The 16,820-nt window shown below is 44.2% G+C and overlaps 1 protein-coding gene across 11 annotated transcripts in view; it reads left to right on the top strand.

Moving 5' to 3' along the window:
• The window catches only part of LOC147112361 (protein eyes shut homolog), a 2,879,641-nt gene that overhangs the window by 1,502,199 nt on the left and 1,360,622 nt on the right, over positions 1-16,820 (top strand). The window lies entirely within an intron of this gene.

Here is a 16,820-nt window from a genome sequence, read left to right as displayed (position 1 = left end):
CTGGCCAATTAACAGGAAGCGGGTCTGATGACGTCATTTGATGACGCGTCATCAGCCGGTTCCCTTAAAGGGACCATGTCCATATTGATTTTGACAGTTGTGCTGTCAGTGTTCTACAGCATTGAGGTGCTGCAAACACTGACAAGCACTGCACAAAGGTGCACATCTGCACCCAGGCTCACGCATGACTCCCTCCATATGCTTATGGAGGCAGTCACAGCAAGCAGGGAGATTCTCTTCCCTTCCCATGGGCGGAAGAGACCTCCCCAGGAGATCAACGCAGTCTGGTTGCATATTGCACAGGAGGGCACAAGCAGGGATGTCGTCAGGGGTACCTGGTTGCAGTGGCACAAACCTTTCAATGATCTCAGTAGATCATGAAACGTTACTGCAATGCTACACTCAAACTCACCCTGCTGTGCCACTCATCGCATCCCTATCACTCTGCCTTCCATACCCTACTCCTGCACATCTTTACTCACACCAACTTACTTTGCACCTCCACCCAACCCTCTCTATCTACATTATCACTCCCCCATCTCACTAGCCATCCCTCACACTCACCCTCATCCTACTGCAAGCATACCAACTAAAAACACACAAGGGTAGGCACTTTGGTGGTTTAGCCAATGTTCATGTGAAGTTTCTGTTTATTTGCTGTCAAACATTGAAATCTTTATCTTCAAAAGTTTGCATTCTTGCACAGATTTGTGTGCACCTTTGGAAGTGGCTTAGTGAGTTGCAGTGAATGGTCAGACATAAGGGTACCCCCGCTATAGCGATGAGTGTGCATGGAATGGCTTGGACATTATAGGGATGCTTTACGGTGCTGGTGTGGGATGGTGTCAACCTGGCGCATCATGTGGCAGCCAGGGTGTATAGCGTCAAATGAAGTAAATCTGGCCATGGTGATGCCATCCCTGGCCTCCTGAGCAGCAATGTGGTCGGGTGCTGATGCCATGTGTCCTATGCAGCATCAGGTGATGGCAGAGAAGGTTGGTGATGTTGGTGTGCCTGGTGATGTTGGTGTTGGGGCTGATCATGGAAGGATTCAGAGGACCAAGGTGTGATTTTTTCAAATGCGATGTTGCTGGAATAGATAGATGGCAGCTGCAGGTGAAATGACAGAAGCGATCTGTCAATGGTGAGAGAGGTTGTTCCAATGAGGTGGCACTGGATATACAGTTGGCTCTAAACACTTACAAGCTAAAGAAATCTCTATATATCTTACAAATGCAGTAACCAACCGTTTCTGAGCTCTGAAATTGAACATCTGCAACATGGCATCCTTTATACCACTTCTGCAGCAGCCAACTTATCAGATAATTTAAAACAGACTCAACTCACACAGGGTGAGCTGGCATGTTCCCCAGGCAGCGGAAAACCCATGGGGGAGCACGGAAAATTGCAAGGTAGGCTCAAAATAGCATTAAATTGGCTGTTCACAAGCCATTTAATGATATAAATTGTCTCCCCCGCCACTTGGTATCGGGTCAGTTCTGCGCAGACAGACCCGATACCTGGGAGACTCGCGTGGAGGCAGGTTGACAGCGAGTTTCCTACCCGTTGTCAATCTTAGCTATTTTGACAGTGGACCCACCTCCAAACCCGCACTCTGAGTGCCGGCAAAATCCAGCCCTATGTCCCCTACTGCTGCTTTTGGTGAGTCCAGCTAGCTTGCACAGACCTGAATCAAGCCTGGGACCTTCTTTAACAATATTGCTCTATTCCCACTGTACGGTAAATTCAACAACTGGGCCATTAGGAGAGCTAGATACAGCGTAGTAATTACTATTTGGCATATGAGTGCATAAGTGCGGCATTCCACTATCTGTTATTTTGATGGAGGTTTTAACCCCTCTAAAATAAATGGAATTTATAAATTAAATTAAACAGCCAGGTGTTATGCATTCATTTGATAATATCCAAAACCATAATCTAGCCATATATGTTTCCATGAAGACATGAATCATACATAGAATCTAAAGCACAGAAACAGGCCAATTGGCCCAACTGGTCTATGCAGGTGTTTATACTCCATACGAGCCTCCTCCCACTATAATGACCTCTTCCAACCGTACCCCCATATTCCTCTATTCCCTTCTCCCTCATGTAGTTATCAAGCCTCCTATTAAAAGCATCAAGGTTATCAGCTTCATCTACTCCACGTGACAGTGAGTTCCACATTCTCACTACTCTCTGCATAAAGAAATTCCTACAATTGCTGTGTTCAGATTTGTGTCAACACAGACGTTTTTTAATATGTTTAATCTACCTGCAGGCTATCCCGGAAACTAAGTGCCCAAAAATCTTCAGGGGTTCTGCCTGTCTCTCTCCTTAACTCTGGTGGGAAACAGGCAGACTTAAACCCCACCCCCTCCCCCACTATCCCCTTTTTGAAATCGAGGCGCGGCTCCCAGTTAAGCCGCGCCTCGATTTCAAAATTCTCATCCTTGTTTTCAAATCCCTCCATGGCCTCACCCCTCCCTATCTCTGTAATCTCCTTCAGCCCCACAACCCCCGCAATATCTGTGCTCCTCTAATTCTGCCCTCTTGAGCATCCCTGATTATAATTGCTCAACCATCGGTGGACGTGCCTTCTGTTGCCTCTGCCCTAAGCTCTGGAATTCCCTGCCTAAACCTCTCCGCCTCTCTACCTCTCTCCTCCTTTAAGATGCTCCTTAAAACCTACCTCTTTGACCAAGCTTTTGGTCACCTGCCCTAATTTACCCTTAAGTGGCTCAGTGTCAATTTTTTTTTTGTCTTATAATACTGCTGTGCAGTGCCTTGGGACCTTTTACTACGTTAAAGGAACTATATAAATACAAGTTGTTGTTGTTGTTGTTATTGGAAAAAGGCAGTGACCTGTTGTTGGTGGGTTTCCGCTGTTTCCAGAAGTTTCCAACGCCTTATGTGGGGTGGAACCTCCATCCGCTGCTTATCAGCCAAATGTCATCGGAGGGCTGAGCCAAGAGTGGAGACACCCTTCATCGAGGGTTCCCCTTTGCTGTGGCTCAGTTGGGATTCTGTGTATCTCTGGGATCAGTGCCATCGGGAGACGGTGCCGCACCAAGTGAGTTGAGGTGTACTGACCTCCAGATGGGCGAAAGTGGCTCCCAATGTGTAATGATCAGTAACATGTCATTCTAGAATGGTACACTAGGTGGAGCTGTATGTTTAGTAGGGGGCTACCCACAAGGCAGTAGTCAAGATGGATGCCTGTACACTAGTCCACATGGCTGAATAAATGACTAGCTCAAGCTAGCTGTTCACAATGAAAACGTCTATTTATTTATGAACATAACATGGTACCAGGATTGGTAATATCTGCTGAATATTGTGAAACGCGACATGGAGAATTTGAAACCACCAGAGGGTTTGAAACTCATGGGGAATGTTGACTGCAATTGGCAGACTTTCAAACAACAATTCGAACTCTACATTGCTGCCATCGGGTTCGGTACAAAGCCAGACGCAAGGAAAATAGCATTACTCCTCACGGTTGCAGGCCCGCAGGCGATAGAGCTATTTAATACGTTTGTATTTGATCAAGAGGAGGACAGAGAAAAAATGGATGATGTGCTAAAGAAGTTTGATACACATTGTTCTCTCAAAAAGAACGAGACCTATGAGAGGTACGTGTTCCGTTCACGGACACAGCAGCAAAATGAGACTTTTGATAGCTTTGTGACCGATCTGAAACTGAAAGCACAGACATGTAATTTCTCTGAACTGAAATCATCCATGATTCATGACCGGATTGTGTTTGGTATTCATGATAAAAAGGTCAGGGAACGTTTGTTGCGAGAAACTGAACTAACATTGGAGAAAGCTGTGAAAATATGCCATGCCAGTGAGCTAGCTCAACAGCACGCAAAGACTTTCAGTGAAATTAATAATGATGCGACTGTAATGAGTGACTGTGCTGCTGTCGGTGCTGTGTCCTACAAGGGGAAGAAACGTGGGCAGAACAGAAATGCAAAGCAATCGGAGGATGGAACTTTTAATTGTAAATGCTGTGGTTACCAGCACCAGTCAAGACAATGCCCAGCGTTTGGCAAAATGTGCACAAACTGTAATGGAAAGAATCAATTTGCCAAACAATGCTTTTCAAAAGTAAAAACAAAGAAAGGGCAACAAGTCAATGTGATTGAGGACACTGATTTAAGTGAGACATTTTTTGTAGGAATGGTGTCATGTGACAACATAGAAAAGGATACAGAAAATGTGCAGCCCTCAGGAATGGACAATGCTGAACATAAAGTTAATGCAGTAAAAGAGGACAAATGGATGATGCCACTGCAGGTAAATGGAGCATTAGTTACATTGAAACTAGACACTGGGGCAAAAGCAAACTTAATCAGTATGAGTGACATTAAAAATATGAAAGAAAAGCCCAAAATACAGAAAAAGTCAGCACTGACGAACTATAATGGACAGAAAATAGATAGCTTAGGTGTATGCAGACATAAAGTGACAGTCAAAGACAAAGTGCATCATCTCATGTTTTCTGTTGTGGCTGAAGGACTTGATTCACTGCTAGGTGACAAAGCTTGTGAGGACTTAGAACTGGTCAAGCGAGTCTACTGTATAAACTGTGCCATAAGCAGACCAGATGAATCAATGGATTCTGTAGTGAGTAATTTTCAGGATGTGTTCAAAGGATTTGGAGTTCTACCATTCACTAACAAGATCCAGCTAAAGGAGGAGGCTCAGCCAGTGGTACATGCTCCACGGAGAGTTCCAGCACCCCTGCGTGACTGGCTCAAGAAAGAACTGGACAGAATGACCACACTAAGAGTCATCAGGAAAGTCGAAGAGCCAACAGACTGGGTTAACTCCATGGTATGTGTAAAGAAAAAGGACAATGATCTAAGAGTATGCATGGATCCAAAGGACTTAAATGCAAACATAAAACGTGAACACTACCAGATTCCCAAGCGAGAAGAAATCACCAGTGAAATGTCAGGTGCCAGATACTTCACAAAGCTCGATGCCTCACAAGGATTTTGGCAACTAAAACTGGATGAAGAGAGCACCAAATACTGTACCTTCAACACACCATTTGGCAGGTATTGTTTCCTCAGAATGCCTTTTGGGATAATATCTGCATCTGAAATCTTTCATAGAGCGATGGAACACATAATTGAAGGTCTGGAAGGAGTTCGGGTCTATGTTGGTTGACATCATCATCTGGGGCTCCACACTGAAAGAACACAATGAGAGACTGACTAAAGTGCTACAGAGCATACGCCGGAATGGACTGAAGCTCAACAAAGCCAAGTGTCAGTTTGGCGTCCAGGAAGTCACTTTCCTAGGAGATAATCTATCTGGTAAAGGAATAGAGCCAGATATGGAAAAAGTAAACGCCATACTCAACATGCCCCGACCCACTGACAAAAAAGGACTGCTACGCATCATGGGGATGATAAACTTCATTGGAAAGTTCATTCCTAACTTGTCAGCCAAGACAGCCTGTCTGCGAGACCTGCTACATAAAACAAATGAGTTTGCATGGACAGAAAGACATGAACAAGAGTGGATGAACCTTAAAACAGTGCTGACAACCACACCTGTACTCACCTTCTTTGACCCAACAAAGAGAATCAAAGTGTCAATGGACGCATCAAAAGATGGCCGAGGCACGGTCTTGCTACAAGCAGAGGGTGAAGATTGGAAGCTTGTTGCCTATGCCTCCAGGTCTATGACTGATTCTGAGTGTCGAAACGCCCAGATTGAAAAGGATGTCTAGGCTTGGTAGTTGGACTAGAAAAGTTCCATGGCTACATATATGGACTTCCCACCTTCACAGTTGAGACAGACCACTGCCCACTGGTTGCCATCATAAAAAAAAATCTGAATGAGATGTCTCCAAGGATTCAACGACTCATGATGAAGCTGCAAAGATATGACTTTCAACTGATCTACACACCAGGCAAACACATAGTGTTAGTAGATGCACTATCCCGAGCACCCACAATGAGTCATGTGAGCTCTACTGAGGACGACGTGGATGTTCATATGAGTATGGTCACTGCTGCGCTGCCCGTGTCAGACACAAAATCAAAGCAAATAGCAGAAGAAACAGTAAAAGATACAGTGTTACAAACAGTAATAGAGAACATTCATCATGGTTGGCCAAAAGGTTCCTGTCCAAAGTGCTATCACATCAGGTCAGAGTTGAGTGTCGCAAGTGGACTATTACTAAAACAGAACAGAATAGTCATTCCACAGGCTCTACATCGAGACATGCTCAAAAGGATTCATGAGGGACACCACGGAATTGAAAAATGCAAAAGGAGAGCAAGAGACACTGTTTATTGGCCTGGCATAAATAAGGACATTGAGAACATGATAGGCAAATGTGAGACATGTCAGAAACACCAAAACAAACAAGCAAAGGAACCAATGATAGTAGCTGACTTACCAACAGCACCATGGCAAAAGGTTGATATGGACCTTTTTCATTTGAATGGTAAAGACTATCTATTAGTGATTGACTACTATTCTAACTATCCTGAGATGGCGCTGCTCTCAAGCACATCAGCAAGCAGTGTCATAATGCATATTAAATCCATCTTCGCCAGACATGGAATTCCCAGGATTGCCGTTAGCGACAATGGTCTGTGCTGCAACTGTAAGGAGTGGCAACAGTTTGCAGCACATTATGACTTTCAACACATCACATCCAGTCCTCTGTACGCTCAGTCGAATGGCAAGGCAGAGAAAGGTGTTCAAGTTCTCAAACAGCTGCTGAAGAAAGCAACAGAAAGCAAGTCTGATCCTTATCTCGCCCTGCTGAGCTACCGAGCCTCCCCTTTAGACTGTGGTTCTTCACCTGCTGAACTCCTAATGGGTCACAAGTTGCGCACCACGCTACCCTGCTGTGCAAAAGAAAAGCAGAGTAAGGAACTGAGACAGAGACTTCAACTGTTAAAGCTGAAACAGAAATCACACTGTGACAAGCCATCCAAAACTCTGAAACCATTGACAAGGGATGATGTTGTCAGGATTGAGGATCCAGATGCATGGAACAGGAAAGCTACAGTTCTTGAGGAAGTAGGACCAAGGTCATACACTGTTAGAACTGAGGAAGGACAGATTTTCAGGAGGAACCGCAGTTCCCTCCTGAAACACAAGAAACTATCCAAGAGCAAATTGATGACAATGCCGCAACTGAATCTTGTCACTCACCACCAGAACAATCTAACACAAACACACATACAGGCTCTCATGAAAACACATCAGACTTACCTGTGCTGAGAAGATCCACACGTGAAGTAAAAAAGCCTGATAGACTTACTCTTTGAGTACAAAGAAAACTATAATAAAAGAATGAAAAGCTTAGAGTTCATAAAGTAAAGCTTTGAAAATGTGGTGACTGTTGTGAAGATGTTTATGTTGTTATGATTGATTGATATTGATTGATATTGATTTTGTTTAACCTCTAAGGAAGGGGGATGTAATGATCAGTAACATGTCATTCTAGAATGGTACACTAGGTGGCGCTGTATGTTTAGTAGGGGGCTACCCACAAGGCAGTAGTCAAGATGGATGCCTGTACACTAGTCCACATGGCTGAATAAATGACTAGCTCAAGCTAGCTGTTCATAATGAAAACGTCTATTTATTTATGAACATAACACAGTGGTTGGGCCTAGTCCAAGGAGGAGGCCTGCACTCCCAAAGATAGGGTCCATTTTTTATAGACAATCTCTGATCAGCCCCCTTACATAGGAAGCCAAAGATGGGGTCAGGGGAAGTGGCACGTTATATGGTGCAGGTAATATTTTTGAACTGATGTGATACGTTGTGTATTTTCAATGGTTAGAAATAGTAATGCCAGATGTTGGTATGCGGAAAAAGCATTAATTTCCAAGAAACAAATATATATGCATAATAAATTGCTATTATTCATCATGGGTCTCTGTGTGACGTTTCCAGATAGAGGAGAGTTTTACTCTTAGGCTGCTGTAATCAAGATTGAAAAGCGAGAGGAGAGAAAGCAGGGTAAATCAGATAGTAGTGGTCACCGCATTGTCCCTGGTAAGCTGCATTGCCTCCTGCGCGGCCTGCCACCCCAGTGCGCGGCCCATTCAAATTTTTGTGCATGTGCAGTATCTACAATGGAAAAGCTGGTGAGCGGACTGAGTGGGAACTCTAGTGGTAGAAAAGAAAGAAAGACTTGCATTTATATAGCACCTTTAATGACCACTGGACATCTCAAAGCACCTTACAGCCAATGAAGTACTTTTATTGAAGTGGAGTCACTGTTGTAATGTGGGAAACGTGGCAGTCAATTTGCAAACAGCAAACTCCCACAAACAGCAATGTGATAATGACCAGATAATTTGTTTTTGTTATGTTGGTTGAGAGATAAATACTGGCCAGGACACGCTGGGGATAACTCCCTTGCTTTTCTTCGAAATAGTGCCATGGGATCTTTTATGTCCAGCTGAGAGAGCAGACAGGGCCTCGGTTTAACATCTCCGAAAGACAGCACCACCGACAATACAGCACCTCCTCAGCACTGCATTGGAGTGTCAGCCTAGCTTTATGTGTTCAAAGTTCCTGGAGTGGTACTTGAACCCACAACCTTTCTGACTCAGAGGTGAGGGTGCTACCAACTGAGCCACATCTGACACAGCCTGTTCGAATTGTACATATTTACAGATTAGAAGAGTTGAAGACTGAGGGAAGTGAGGAGTTCCACATCTTCTTTCTACCTGGGTCACCCTAATGTGTCAGGAACTCTCTCACTGAGCATCTATTTTTCCTTCCTCTCCCCTTTTTTCTCTCTCCATTTTTTTCAACCTCAGTAAGGCTCTTGCCTGTCTTTTAGTTTTCAGATCTGACAATGAGTTACAGACTCTCTTTTCTCTTCACAGATGTTAGCTGTCATGCTGTTTACTTCCTGCAATTTCTGCTTTTATTTTGAGTTTGGCAGTTTGCAGCTTAAGTCCTGCGACAGTGAAAATATCACTAATAAGAGTATTAAAGTATTAAAGCTACATCAGGAATAGCTCAATTACTGTATTATTAAAAGCAAACTGCTGTCATCTCTATTTTGAGTGTTTTATTTTATTTTTGTCTAACCTCATAAATCATATAACTAAGCCAGTCCTTGACTTGTCTTTACTTGTGGAGAAACCCAGGAGCGATGCTACCTTGGGGCCTGGCAATCTCCAGACATTTAAACTCATCTGCAAGTTAAAATTAAATATAAACTCGGTTCAAATATCCTACCTTCTTGCAGCAACATTGAAGGACCATTTTCACATTTCACAAAACAAAGATAGCCACTAATAATTCAAATAAAGAATTGAGGAAGAGTTCCTTTACTCAGCGAGTGGTTAAAATGTGGAACTCACTGCCACATGGAGTGGTTGAAGCAGAGAGCATTGATGCAATTAGAAGGAGGCTTGATGCATACCGGAGGGAGAAAGGAATAGAGGGATACCTGGGGCAGGGTGGGGAGAGTTCATTACCATGGGAGGAGGCTCGTGTGGACTATAAACACCGGCACAGACCGGTTGGGTCAAATGGCCTGTTTCTGTGCTGTAAATTTTATGGTGTTCTATGCAGTACCCAAGAGGTTAATCCTACAAGTCCACTTGTTTTCCAATGTAGCTCTATGTGTGTACAGCCTGCTGTGCACCGACTTGCCTTGCAAGCATGTTAAAAAGTCATTCTACATGATGCATTATTTGCGAAGCAGTCAATTGCTAACACAATTGACAGCCACAATTGAGCTAATTATTATCTCTTTTAAAATATTTAATAACTGTGTTTATGATGAAAGGGCAACCAGCTCGCGTGAATGTTCATCAAATATAAGACTTATTTCCTTAAGAATTGCAAGCTGCCAGCGTTAAAATTAAATGTGGCAGTAAATCAAATCAAAGGGCCTTGAGCTCCAGGTTTTTGCATTAAACATCTATGCGAGCAGGATGCAAAGGCAAAGAGTTTACATTTCCAAATATGTACAAGTCTGTAGCCGAGCAACACACTTACTCCTTACATTCAGGAATCAATCGGAAGCCGTGATAGGTTAGATACTGTACAATTGATACAAAGCACAAGTACCAGCATCAACATCATTGATGCGTCATTCAATTTATTCAATAAATGTTATGCCCTAGTTGCATGTATTCTGCAAAGGATGTATTTCTAATTGTGCAGACTAATGTGGCACAACACCAAAAGATGGCTATTGATTGTGGCAGGGGAAGTACTGCAGTGTTGCTGTTGATTTTTTTAACCACTTGCTTTGATACATGTGAACAATAGGTTTATTAAAGGGGCAACTCAGGCACTTAGCTAACTGCATCTTGGAGTAGTTCCAGGAACATCAGTCTTCCGGGCTTCGCCAGCACTTTTTAGAGCTAATTACTCCCTGTTACTGCCTCCCTTGTGTGCTAGAATGCCTTCTAGATTCTGCTCTGCTTCCTCTGTGGTCAAGGAGCATGCAGGACATCACAATGTTCTCAGTGAGGTGTAAGGGCTGCACTGTAATGAGCCTCCTGAGTTGAAGCACTGTTTTAAGGTACCAATGGTACATTCAGTAATGATTCTGGTGGTATGCATGGACTTCTGCTCTGCTTCTGCCCATAGCTGGCACAAGGGTACCATCAGCCAGTACTGAAGAAGGTCTTGCAGAAGACCTTGGGGGCTAAATTTGGTTGATTTGCGCCTCCCGTTAGCGCCCTAAGCTACCCAATTTTTACCCCCTTCTCGTCAAATAAGGCTGGTACCGCTTATTGCTGCAAAATAGACGTATTGTGGGAGCTGAATGGTTCCATTCTGATGGCCACAGACCAGATGGACAGAGATTCAAATGCCCCTTTTGTGTTTTTGAGAGCTGCAATATATGGACAGGTCCCTTTGTACTTGCGGAAAGCCAGCCACTGCAGTGGGGGATCATATAGTCATCTCACACTGCTGCTGTTGGTCATTGGCAGAAGTGATGGAGCTTTTGGCCCTTTGACCATGACTGGCACTGCCAACCAGCTTGAAGGTGTTGGCTTGTGATTTTTGTGTCAGAGGTAATGGGCCGTATCTTGCTGGAGTGGGGCATCTCGCAGCATGCGCCGCTAGTTAGACTTTTTTCTGCACTCCTGAACTCGAAAAATATTTGCGCCGTAACTTTCTGGAAGTACGAGCTGATAATGGCGCAACAAGGGCAACGGGACATCTGGGACCTTAGTGATTGACGGGACCAACAGTCTATCTCCTCAACCAATGAGATTTAGGGATTGAGAAAGAAACAGAGGAACAACAGAGAAGGAAAATAGGGTGAATTAGAGTCAAATCAGGTACAGAAAGAGAAATACAGAGTGGGAAAGAGGAAAAAAAAAACAGAAAGGAAAAGTAAGATAAAAATTGCAATATCAAATTTTTTTTAAATCTCTAACAATTGACTACATGCAGGAATGAGACTGAAGAATTTAAATTGTTCCCTTTCTCAACCAGAGAGGTTGATCGTCATTGCATTAACAATTATCAGGTCATTAAAAAGATTAATTACCAGACTTAACTTTCTGCGGGTTTTTAATGGGCAATTACTGAGCAAACCTAGCAAGTTCTTACAAATATTGGGGAGGTTGAGGGGGAGATACTGTTTGTGTGAAGCAAACTGTGGAGCAGCGTAAATCGACCAGCAGGTTCTGGAGATTCGCAACTCACGGTGCATCTCTTAATCCCCTGAACCTGCTGGCTGATTTGCGCACTATTAACGGCGTACGTCGTTAACACATTGTTATTTTTCCAGCAAATACTGGAAAGACAGTATACTATAGATGGCACTATTTTGAAAAGTGTAGATGAGCAGAGAGACCTTGGTGTCCATATACAAAAATCCTTAAAGATGGCAGGGCAAGTTGATAAAGTGGTTAAAAATGCATAAGGGTTACTTGGGTTTATAAATAGAGGAATAGAATATAATAGAAAAGAGATCATTTTAGAACTTTGTAAATCACTGGTTAGGCCTCAGCTGGAGTATTGTGGACAATTCTGGGCACCACACTTCAGGAAAGATGGAAAGGCCTTAGAAAGGGTACAGAGGAGGTTTACCAGGATGTTACCAGGGATGAGGGGCTTCAGTTAGGAGGCGAGGTTGGAAAATTTAGGACTGTTCTCATTGGAACAGAGAAGGTTAAGAGGTGACCTGATACAGATTTTCAAGATGATGAGGGGTTTCGATAGAGAAAAACAATTTCCTCTGGCGAGTGGGTCAATAACTAGAGGGCATAGATTCAAAATCATTGGCAAACGATTAAGAGGGGAGATGAGGAGAAATGTTTTCACTCAGAGAGTTGCCGGGATCTGGAACGCTCTACCTGAAAAGGTGGTGGAGCTGATTCCATAAATAATTTTAAAAGGGAGTTGGACAGGTACTTGAAGAAGAGGAACTTACAGGGTTACGGACAAAAAGCGGGGATGTGGGACTCAGCATGGCTGCTCTTGCAAAGAGCAAGCACAAGCATGACGGGCCGAATAGTCTCCTTCTGTGCTGTAAGTTTCTATGACGGTCCTGCCCATTATAGCTCAGGCACTGTCTCCCCGTTAAACCAGCGCCTCCAGCACGGCTCCCACTCACTCCTAGGTAGCTGTGCTTTGTATGCTACAACCAGCGGGTTGCACTGCGACTGGTTTCAACATTACATCTGGCAGCCTGTTCCTGTTCCTACTCTTGTTCATCTTCCTCAGTCAAGTTCAGTGCCGAGGCGGGCGGGGGAAGCATTGAATGTAATTCCCATTGTTCAATGTTTGCAGAGCAACCTTATGTCAAAGTCCAGGACTTACTGAGGCTCCCTACTGCTGTCAAATACAGCTCAATACTTGGCACTACACATTGCTCTTATAAATTCCTGGCAGGCTCAGAACTTGTCACAGCTTCAAATGATACCTCGGCTCCAAGATAATCAATTATATGGGTGGAAAGTCACACGGGGCCCGATATTCACTGTGGCAGGGTTTCGGGGAGTGGGGGGTAATGGTCGGGAGAACAGGGTGCAGTTTTAACACCACAGCATGCGTTTTTTTTTACATTTCCTGCCAGGAAGCCAGCCTGATTGCTTGGCTTGGCTGCCTGTCGGGCGGGGACATTCTCCAGAAAAGGCCACAGCCGAGGGGCAGGTAAGTTTTGTGGTTGTTGGGGGTAGAGATAGGGTGGGGCAGGGGTGGGCAGAGTATGGTTGGTCAGGGAAGATCGCAGCTAGGTCGGAGATTGCGGGAGGAGGCATGGGAGTCGGAGATTACAGGGGGGACAGAGATCATGGGGGTAGAGGTGGGGGGGAAGTCAGGAGAAGAGTCAGAGATCGCGAGGTGGTCGGGGAAGATCGGGGCTTGGTGATCGCGGGAGAGATCAGTAATGAGGGGGTTGGTGAAGATCGGGGTTTGGAGATGAGTGGTTTGGAGATCAGGGTGCGTTGGTGATCAGGGTGGGTTGGTGGTGGGGGGGCAGGGGAGATCATGGTGGTGGATGGGGTGTTTACAGGTAAGCGTGTTGAGTCTGGAGGAAACACTCCTGCTTCTCCTGGCCCACAAGCAGTGCAGTAAACTTGATGGATCCGGCCCTTCTCGACTCCTTTCACCTGCCAGGTTTCCCAGGAAACCCGGCCAACATGGGTTTAAAAATAGAAACCTTGTTAAAATGGAGGCACACAGCCTTCTGAAAAGGTTTCAATGACTGACCTGCCTCCTGAATGCGGATTGGTCTCCCGCCCCTTGTCCCTCCTCCGTCAAAATAGGACGTGGCGGGTTAGGGGCGGATTGGGTTCCTGTTTCAGATTTTTAACATTTTAACTTTCCACCCTATCCAAACCCACCTGTTTGGGGGTTTAAAATTACCCTCATGAGATCTGTTCATTACTTCAAGGCTTGACCTTTTTAACACCTCTAACCTCCAAAAGTTTCAACTCACCCAAAACGCTGCAGGCCATTCCTACACCCCGTCCTCTGCAAGCCCCCATTGGCTTCCTATGTCCTAATCTGTTGATGCCAAAATAATGGAAGATGGCTTCACCAGAGCTGCCAGGAGTGGAGGAGGTGTGGGCTGGTGCTTGGGGTGGGGATCCCCTATCGGTACACAGCCGGTGGGCTGGTCCGCACCCCTGGGGTTTACCCACCTTTCTCTGCCGCATTCCCGTGCCACGGGAGCCATCTCTATGCCAGATTTTCCATGCTTCCCTCTTCTGGCATTCTTCTGTAACCATAGGTGTACCTCATATGGACCCATCATTTTCTTTCTTTACTTCTCTCCTTATCACCACCTTTTCACTCGCACCATCACCCCTTTTGTCAGTTAATCACTCCTGCCTTTCACCCTATCACAGAACTTCCCTTTCTTTTCTGCCTGCCCCCCACCCCTTTTCCCTGGTTCTGTATTTTCTTATAATCTGTTCATCAAGGTCATGAAAGTTTATCGACCTGAGACGTTAACTTTGGTTCTCATTCCATAGATACTGCCTGACCTGCTGAGTATTTCTGTTTTATGTTATTGCCCAGATTCACTTAAAAGCTAGCATATTCACACCTTCCAGGACCTTTTATGTGAACATTGTAGTACCTGGGATCTATGGAATATATGGTGAGGTGTTACACTATAATAGACTCTGCTATCTCAGGTGGATGTAAAAGATCCCACGGCACTATTCGAAGAAGAGCAGGGGTGTTCTTCCGGTGTCTTGCCCAATAATTATCCCTCAGCCAGCTCCTATCTGGTCATTATCACATTGTTGTTTGTGGGAGCTTGCTGTGCGCAAATTGGCTGCCGCGTTTCCTAGATTACAACAGTGACTACACTTCAAAAAGTACTTAATTGATTGTAAAGTGCTTTGAGACGTCCTGAGATTGTAAAAGGCGCTATAGAAATGCAAGTTCATTCTCCTTTCTATTTCAGATTTGCAGCATCTGCAGTTTTTTGCCTTTGGTTCATAGTTTAATAATGCTTCATTTATCAAGTAAGAGCATAATTCACCCTAAATAAATCATGCAAGTGATTGACTGAAAGTACATGGGAAATTTGTGTGTACTTGTTCCATACATATTTATTTTTGATGTCGCGTTCTCCTTGCATTGTCCTTACGTTGACTGTGCCAAACAGCAGCTGTCTGATGCAAGTCAAATCTCTTATGACTGCAGACATCATACTCCAGATGTTATAATCTGTTGATGATGCCACTGTTGTTGCTTATGTGCCGGAGTGTGAATCACTCTAGAAGGTCACAGTTTAGCAGTTTATAGTCATTAGGCACAGACATCAGTGTTTGTACCTCCGGTGCGAAGGCAACTATTAAAAGTTAAGCGCAATGTTGGTGCAATGTTGAAAAGCACTTAAGCATTCAAAATCTATAATGGACTGAAAATTGCTATCATTGGGTGTGAACTGGAAAGGGATATTGAAGAGCTAATGGGCAGATGTTTTCTAATAGCAGTATTTGACAACAATATTGGATTCTGAAAATTTACGCTGTCAATCATTTCACATGTCAAAGCCTATGAAAAGTAACTTTTAATATCAGCAGGATAGTTAGGGCTCATGAAGTTTATAAATTTTCTTCTGCTGAGTTACTACAACATTGAATCAGTCAACAGTGTCGAGGATAGGTCAATTGAACATTTAAAAACTGAGATTGATGGATTTTTGTTAGCTAAGGGCATTCAGGGATATGGAACCAAGGCAGGTAGATGGAGTTACGGTACAGATCAGCCATGATCTAACTGAATGGCAGAACAGGCTCGAGGGGCTGAATTTCCTACTCCTGTTCGTGTGTAACCTGATTGCAATCCATTGCATAAATAAGGCTTACAATTTTCTTTAAAACACATCAAAGCACAATCCCTAATCGTGCTGTTCCTAACTTTGATGAATAAACATGCGTTGCAAAGACTGGACTAAGGTGACAATTCTGCATACTTCAGGCTAATTTAAATATTAGCATAAACACAAGCAAAAGGAGGAATATTCTCCTCCTGATCCTGCACCTGTGCAATTTTCACACGGCAATTTCAATTGTACAGGCAGTCGACCCTCCGCGGGACTGATCACCTTTTCTTGGTGAAGGTTGATTTGAAAATGCTGGAAACACTCAGCAGGTCAGTCAGCATCTGTGGAGAGAACAGATTAGTCAATGGCCCAGAAATTCGAGTCGGGGGCTTCCCGCGGGTGCAAGCCCCCGACCTGCACTTACCTTGCGCGCCGGCCGTTGAGCTGTGGGCCCCCGTGGGATTCCGATCCGGGGCCTGGTCCAGCTGCCGGCGCACAGTGCTTGCGTATCCCAGGGGCGCAGTTAGTTCGATGCGTCCTCTGGGATCACGTGGGCCATGGGGAGCCAATCAGAGCAGGGAATGCTCCATTCATAAGTCTGACTTATAAATACTACGGCCCCAAAACAGCACTAAATCTTCAAATATTTTTTTTTTTAATCCACATTTTTTAAATAAACTATAAATTACATGAAATAACTATTTTAAACAATAATTTAAATTTTTGAAAAAAATAATTTTATTTTCTAATGGGGCTAAAAATAAACTTACCTTGCTTTAAAGTATTTAAAAATAATAAACCTGTGGAAAAAATATTTTAATTTTAATTAATTCACCACTTACCTTGTAAAAAGCAGGCCTTACGCCTGCTTTTTACATTTCTAACTTCTGGAGACTTACCTTCCCGGGAAAACCTGTAAAAAAAAACGAAGTTTGATGTGCACGCGCAGCCCCCTCCTGCGCATGCATTCGACCTCTGAACCCCTTTGTTCATAGGAACGGAAGTGCCGGTTTCCCACGCATGCGCAGTGCATGCAGGAAACCGGCACTTC

The sequence above is a fragment of the Somniosus microcephalus genome, chromosome 9, assembly GCF_052327205.1.
Source record: "Somniosus microcephalus isolate GS21.2 chromosome 9, FLI_Smic_1.0, whole genome shotgun sequence".
NCBI classification, from domain to species: domain Eukaryota; kingdom Metazoa; phylum Chordata; class Chondrichthyes; order Squaliformes; family Somniosidae; genus Somniosus; species Somniosus microcephalus.
The sequence above is the reverse complement of the archived record's forward strand: the minus strand, read 5'-3'. Positions and strand labels throughout refer to the sequence as shown.